Genomic DNA, 7,036 nt, shown 5'->3' with positions numbered 1-7,036 from the left:
ACCCTTCTGGTAATAAAGAATTAACTGTCTATTCTTTCACTTTAGGGATTCTGAAGCTCAACCAGAAGTCTGTGACAAACTATTAAGTCTTGTAATCAAATAGTTTAATATGAACTAGCATATTTTCATTCAAAACAACACAAGACATACAATTGTACTCAGATAGAGCTCTGTGTTTTGTTTTCTTTTTCTTTCCTGATTGTTAATTAACGAAGCCAGGAAGTGGATCTAATTTGGGATCTTGTTTATAAAATAATGTCAAGGGACAGTTTGTGCAATTATTAAGAGAAGATTTATTTGATTTGCACGGTTCTAATATTGTTATATAAAAATATTGATGCAATTTGGAATACCAGATTTTGACAAAAAGGCAGTTACAAATGAATGACAAAAGATTTTTTTCATTGGTATAGATTTAGTGCCTTTAAGTCATAGGTTTAATCGTGTTACTGAACAGAAAATGATATGATTTCAATTATAAGATTAACTTTAATGGGTTCTTTTACATTAAAGCCCACTCGTGACCTTAGGATACCATGAGCCACAACAATATTGGGATTATTTTACACTGGTATCTGATAAGGAATGTATACAGGATGGCCTTTGTCTACTGAAATATAAACTGGATTATCTGGTCCTCAGTCATGATTGATGATGATCATGATTGTTTCTGTGGAAATTCACTGGAAGAACCAAATCTCTGACGATTTTGTTGAGCGGCACGTGTACAAGGCAGTGTTGATAACACAGGAATTTCTCTGGAACGACACATAAATATTTTGTCGCTTCTGATGACTTTAGCTACATCAGATGCTAAACCAAGTAATATCTCCTGATAAACATCGAGACCTGTCTTCAACATAACAGTTTAAAATTGTTCAAATTGTTTTGAAGGTTTTAATAATCATATTAAACTTCTCCACTGTTGATGTTTGGTTTTAGAATAATCTCAGCCTTTTGCGGTATAAATAAAATGGCAGATCTGCAAAAGCTTAACGTAATATGTCATGTTGTATGATGAGAGTGAAGAAAAAAGGCATGAAAATGACATCTAATACAGTATAAAAGTTTAAGGTTAAGGAGTTTAGGAGGACCCATGTCATAATGATCACTTCACTTCAGTGATCATGTCATAAACAAGATACCAATGTCATTATTATTATTGTTATTATTATCATTAGTAGTAGTAGTGGTTTTGTATTCAACAGTACATTAACAGTGATGACATGCATAGAGTGCTTTAATAAGAACTCTTTAAGCCAACAATTAGTGGAAAAAAAATGTGTTAAGCTGGTCAGAATGATCTGGTGTATTTGATTCTTTAACAGAGCCTTGACTTTGTTTCTGTGCAACTTAGTAATAGCTCAATCAGTTTTATAATGTAAAAAGTAAAAAAAGGCCTGCAAATACACAGCAACCCAAAGGTGCAGGAAGAGAATCAGGTTTTTTTTTTTTTTTTTTTTTTTTTTTTTAGATGAAGCTGTAAGACCTTTATGTATACATCATGTGTGTGGCTCTTTATGTCAATTATGTGTTTGGCACATCATGTAAACTTACAGTATGTGCATCACGCATGATGTCAAAATACATGCCTGCTGCAGATGCTTCGAAGGGGTTTATGATAAAAGAGACACTCAGGTTTGCCAGATACTTGCATAATCTCATGTGTAATTAAAGTTTAGTGTTAACATTTGTAAACAAACCATTCATGAGCCCCATTCACTTTCATAGTATTCGTTTATCCTACTGTAAAAGTCAATGGGGCCTCTGAACGGTTTGGTTGAAAACATTTATTAAAATATCTTTCTTTGTGTTCAGCAGAACAAAGACATTTATACAGGTTTGTAACAACATGAGAGTGAGTAAATGATGATAGAATTTTCATTTTTGGATGAACTATCCCTTTAATGATATGGCATATAATTATATTCTACAGAGATGTGTGCTTCTAATTTTATAGTTTTAAAAAGATAGACTGTGCTGCCCCAAACATCTTTATGTGAATGTCCTAATACTTTTGTCTATATAGTGCAGATGCTGAATACCAAATGGTTAATTGAAAAGTGCAGACTTCATTGACTAGAAAAGGTAGTACACTACCTGTTCTGTGGATACTGCTTTTGGTGGGGAGGGCTCTGTTACACTCAGTGGGAAACCCTTTCCACCTTCCAAGTCAGAGCTGGCTGATGACATTGATGGACACTGAGACTTTAGGGCCATCTTCACTTCAGTGATCAGATTTGGAAGCTCTAGCAACAAACAAAAAGATTGCTGATAAAGCAATCTCTTATACCTATTTACCTACTCAACTGCCTAAGTGTATACAGAATATGATCATGTAAGCTGATGAAGTCAATGTTGTGTTTCGCAAAGTCATGCCAAATGTTACAGAGGTTGAATAAGTTTTAGGCATCTTGTCATATATTTGATAGTAATCCAATTACCAATAATTATTATTATTACCAATTATTAAATTCTTGATCTCAACATATCAAGATAAATAATGATATTGAAACCAAATGGCAAATTAACAATAATTTAAAGTCCCTGTAAAGTCAGATATTAAATGTGTTCTGAGTCTGTCACACCACAGAAAAATGATGGGAAAAAGTAAATAAAACATCAAAATCCATTGCATCATTGAGCCACCATTGTAGTGACACCTAAAAAATCCTGAACTCAGAAATGGTGAAAAACTGTTTAACGATCTAACTCTGCAATTCAGTAATACATAGTTTACAGTTAGTGGCATGTTTCAGCAATACATTTCTAAGAATTATAATGTGTTTAGAAACTATTTTCAAAATTGACTTTACAGGGACTTTAAAAGTGTAAAGTGCAAATACAGTTAAACCATAGTTTCTGTCAAGGTTGTGGCTTGATATTCATCAATAACCATTTGGGCAACATTTCTCTGTGGATTGGGAATCACTGTCTTCTTCTTTTGTGTCTGTCAAAGAACAACAAGAGATTGAGATGATATGTATTGGTCTTCTTAGAAATATATTTGTCTTTATAAATATAAACAGATTGACATAAAATGACTGTACAGTATAGGATACTAGTGATAGAATCTGAAGTGGAAGAGAAGAGAGGCCAATCTCGAAAGGAGATCTTTATACAAATTATGAACATAGGCAGGTGCAGAAACAATAAAGTTGCTTTGTTGTATTGATATTGATATTTGTTGTATTGATATTTATACATGCCTGGCATTTTGCTTTTTTTGTTACTGCTTGTTCTAAATAACAATAGGACTTGGGTTTGAAAATAGCAGATATTTTTAAAGTCTGCAAATATTTTAAGGCCTGGTTTCACAGACAAGTCTTAAAGGGACAGTTCACCCAAACATTAAAATTCTGTCATCATTTACTCACCCTCGTGTTGTTCTAAACCTGTAAAAATATCTTTGTTATGCTGAACAAAAAAAGAAGATAATTTGAAAAATGTTTGTAAATAAGCAGATCTGGGGCACCATTGACTTGAAAATGTAACACTATGGAAGTCAGTGGTGCCCCAGATTGGTTACAAAAATTTATTAAAATATCTTTATTTGTGTTCAGCATAACAAAGATATTTATACAGGTTTAGAACAACACGAGGGTGAGTAAATGATAGAAATTAAATTTTTGGGTGAACTGTCCCTTTAAGTCTAGTCCCAGACTAAAATGTATGTTTTAAGTGTTCAACTAAAATATCTTGCACTGACATCTCAAATCTATCAGTGTCATTGTTTTGTTGCAAGATGCAAACCAGTAAAGTTTTTGTAAGGCACATTTATATATAAAAAAAATACAATTTAGATATTCAAATATAACTAAGGCCTAGTCCTGACTTAATCTAAGCCCTGTTTGTGAAGCCAGGCCCAAAAGTATTATTATATTATATCTTATTTTATCTTACCAGTGTGTTCTCATCATCAGTTTCATCTGAATCTGTTGATGGTGGGACTGTGGCCCTTTTCTTAGGCAGAGGCCTGTCCATTTCATTAGAGTCCAACCACAGGAATTCCTTAATCTTAGCATTAGTTTGAAATCAATTGTCTGAAAAATAGTTAAAAGTAATATGAGAGATCAGATTAAGGCACTTTACAGCCAAACCTATTTGAACTTAAGGACACTTAGTTGTCACTTAGTTGTGCTATTGTAAATATTATTTGTTAATGGTATACACATCACAACAGCTTAACATTATTGTTAGTGGACCTGACACTGTAAAAAAAAAATCCATTAGAAGTTTACTTACTGCTCACAAACTTGATAGAGGCAGCGTAGACTGGCCAGCCATGTTTTGGCTTTTTCCCCTTCTGCCATTCCACAGCAACTGAATAGTCAGTTTGTGGGTATCCATCCTCATCCATCTTGGTGTCATCATATTTGCGTATGGCATCGGTTTTCACCTCGCTATACATCCCAGCATCCTCTCCACTGACCCACTGGACCACTGCAATCTTTCACCTTGGTAATTATAAAACGATTGTGGTTTTCAGTCCATTTAGATTACAGCAATAGGCTATTTCATTAGATACCACATAAAAATATCACATTTTGGTGCCTTGCGAGTCTGACTGTAACGCATGATTTTTGCTTTGTAATTAACAGTTAATATAGACACAACGCGTATTTTTTTGTATTCCAAACAATGGTTCTCACCAACGAGGGTCGGCAGATAGTAAAAAATACTTTTTAAACTATTACTTTTTATTCATTTTGTTTAATTTCCCTTACTATTTTTAACACACGTACTGTACAAACAATGTGGTTCTTAAAGGCAGTTTACATTAGCTGTTTGCCATGGCTAGTGTCAATAAAATATGCAAACTAATTAATATGTGTAATATTTTTATTTTATAATAATATTGTGGCTGAGTTGTTGCATTGTTGTTTATGGTCAGGTAATATCAGGAATTGGATACATATGCGCCGAAAACGCCAGATGTGCTCAATTCATTTTAATCAAGAGCGTTTTTTTAAATTCGCGGAATATTCGTGGATCTCGCGAGATGTAATATCTAAATGCTTTGATTAATAAGCATTTCCTGTTCAAAAACCGCGTATAAAGACGCAACCGCGCAGCTTTCCTCCTTTTCAAAGCGTCTGGCGTTGCGACGCAACCTAAGCCTTGCGTGACATTGTGTGGAGGACACACGGGCAGAAAAAGAAATCGGAGACTATGATAGCAGGATAACATTGTCTTACTGTATGTATTGATGTGCTAGCTGGTAAAGTCAACGCCTATGGAGATCTCATAAGCATAAAGCTTAAGAATCATGCTTATTATAAGAATCACTATTGTAAGAAAAGATACACCATATCTACTCAATAAAAATGAGGCAACAGATTACAAGCAATGTTATTAATTAAATTTCACAAGGTTTGGTATTGAGCAAATATTAATTAAATGAGACCCTTAATAGTTATCCATTTAATATGAGTAGATTTGAATAGAAAACAGTACAGAATTAATTATAACCTAAACAAAAATATTGAGTTGATTTTCAAATGTTATGACAATGTCATGTGTGAACATTAAAACATGACATTGTCATAACTTTTGAAAATGGAATGTATTTGAATCTTTTTCATTCATTCATTCATTCATCTTCTACCGCTTATCCGAACTACCTCGGGTCACGGGGAGCCTGTGCCTATCTCAGGCGTCATCGGGCATCAAGGCAGGATACACCCTGGACGGAGTGCCAACCCATCGCAGGGCACACACACACTCTCATTCACTCACGCAATCACACACTAGGGACAATTTTCCAGAGATGCCAATCAACCTACCATGCATGTCTTTGGACCGGGGGAGGAAACCGGAGTACCCGGAGGAAACCCCCGAGGCACGGGGAGAACATGCAAACTCCACACACACAAGGCGGAGGCGGGAATTGAACCCTGACCCTGGAGGTGTGAGGCGAACGTGCTAACCACTAAGCCACCGTGCCCCCTTGAATCTTTTTCAAATCAACTCAAATAATTTAAAGTCACCAGTATTGTGATTAGTGTTTTAGTTGGATTCTTGACCCTTGACTTTTTGCTTGCTAGCTTTCTCTGGTTGCATTACTTTGTGTTTATAAAACACATTTGTTATGGTAATGTGAAGTTAATAGTGCAATTCTGTTATGGTTGATACATAATGGTAAAGATCATCATCTAATTAATTGTTTCACTCATAAAAGTTTCTTTACTGTCGGTAATGTATATGAGATACAGTGATGCCTCGAGATACGAGTTTAATTCGTTCTGTGACTTTGCTCGTATCTCAAATTGCTCGTATCTCAAAACAATTTTCCCCATTTAAATAAATTGAAATCCCATTAATCCGTTCCAGCTCGCAAAATTCCACTCAAGTTGTTTTGTTTATGTGTTTTGAATATGAAAAGTGTACAGTACCTGTATTTATAAATGACAAATATTGTATAAAAACATACAGTAATAAAAGAGAATGTTAAAAAAATAAACTGTTTTTACTTTACGGAAGATGCGCACGGAGGTGTTGTGGGAGGATTAAACAGGAGGAATTTTGTCTCGTACGTACACTTTCGCTTTCGTTCACTTACTCGCTACTGTACACTCTTAATGCTACTTTACACTTAAATGGAACTTAACTAAACTTCACTAAAATTAACGAACTTAAATCAAGCATCACGTTAGTTCAGGCAGGCCACGTCGTCAAGTGTGCATCAGCTGTTAATCAGCTGTCCACGACGCGCACCAATCCGGTTACGACCTCCATATTACCCGGCAATTTAAATTCCCATTCATTGAGCCGCTTTCTAGCGCTTCGCTGCTGCTGCGATCTAAACTCCCTCCTCCAACCCCGACTCCACCATGCCGGAACCTGTGTTCGTTGTACCAGTTTACGTCATAAATCTCCACATATTTTTCTCTCTCTCTCCCTCTCTCTCATTCATTCATTCATCTTCTACCGCTTATCCGAACTACCTCGGGTCACGGGGAGCCTGTGCCTATCTCAGGCGTCATCGGGCATCAAGGCAGGATACACCCTGGATGGAGTGCCAACCCAATTTTCC

Source organism: Tachysurus vachellii, chromosome 20 (genome assembly GCF_030014155.1).
Source record: "Tachysurus vachellii isolate PV-2020 chromosome 20, HZAU_Pvac_v1, whole genome shotgun sequence".
Lineage (NCBI taxonomy): Eukaryota > Metazoa > Chordata > Actinopteri > Siluriformes > Bagridae > Tachysurus > Tachysurus vachellii.
This window is presented reverse-complemented; position numbering follows the sequence as displayed.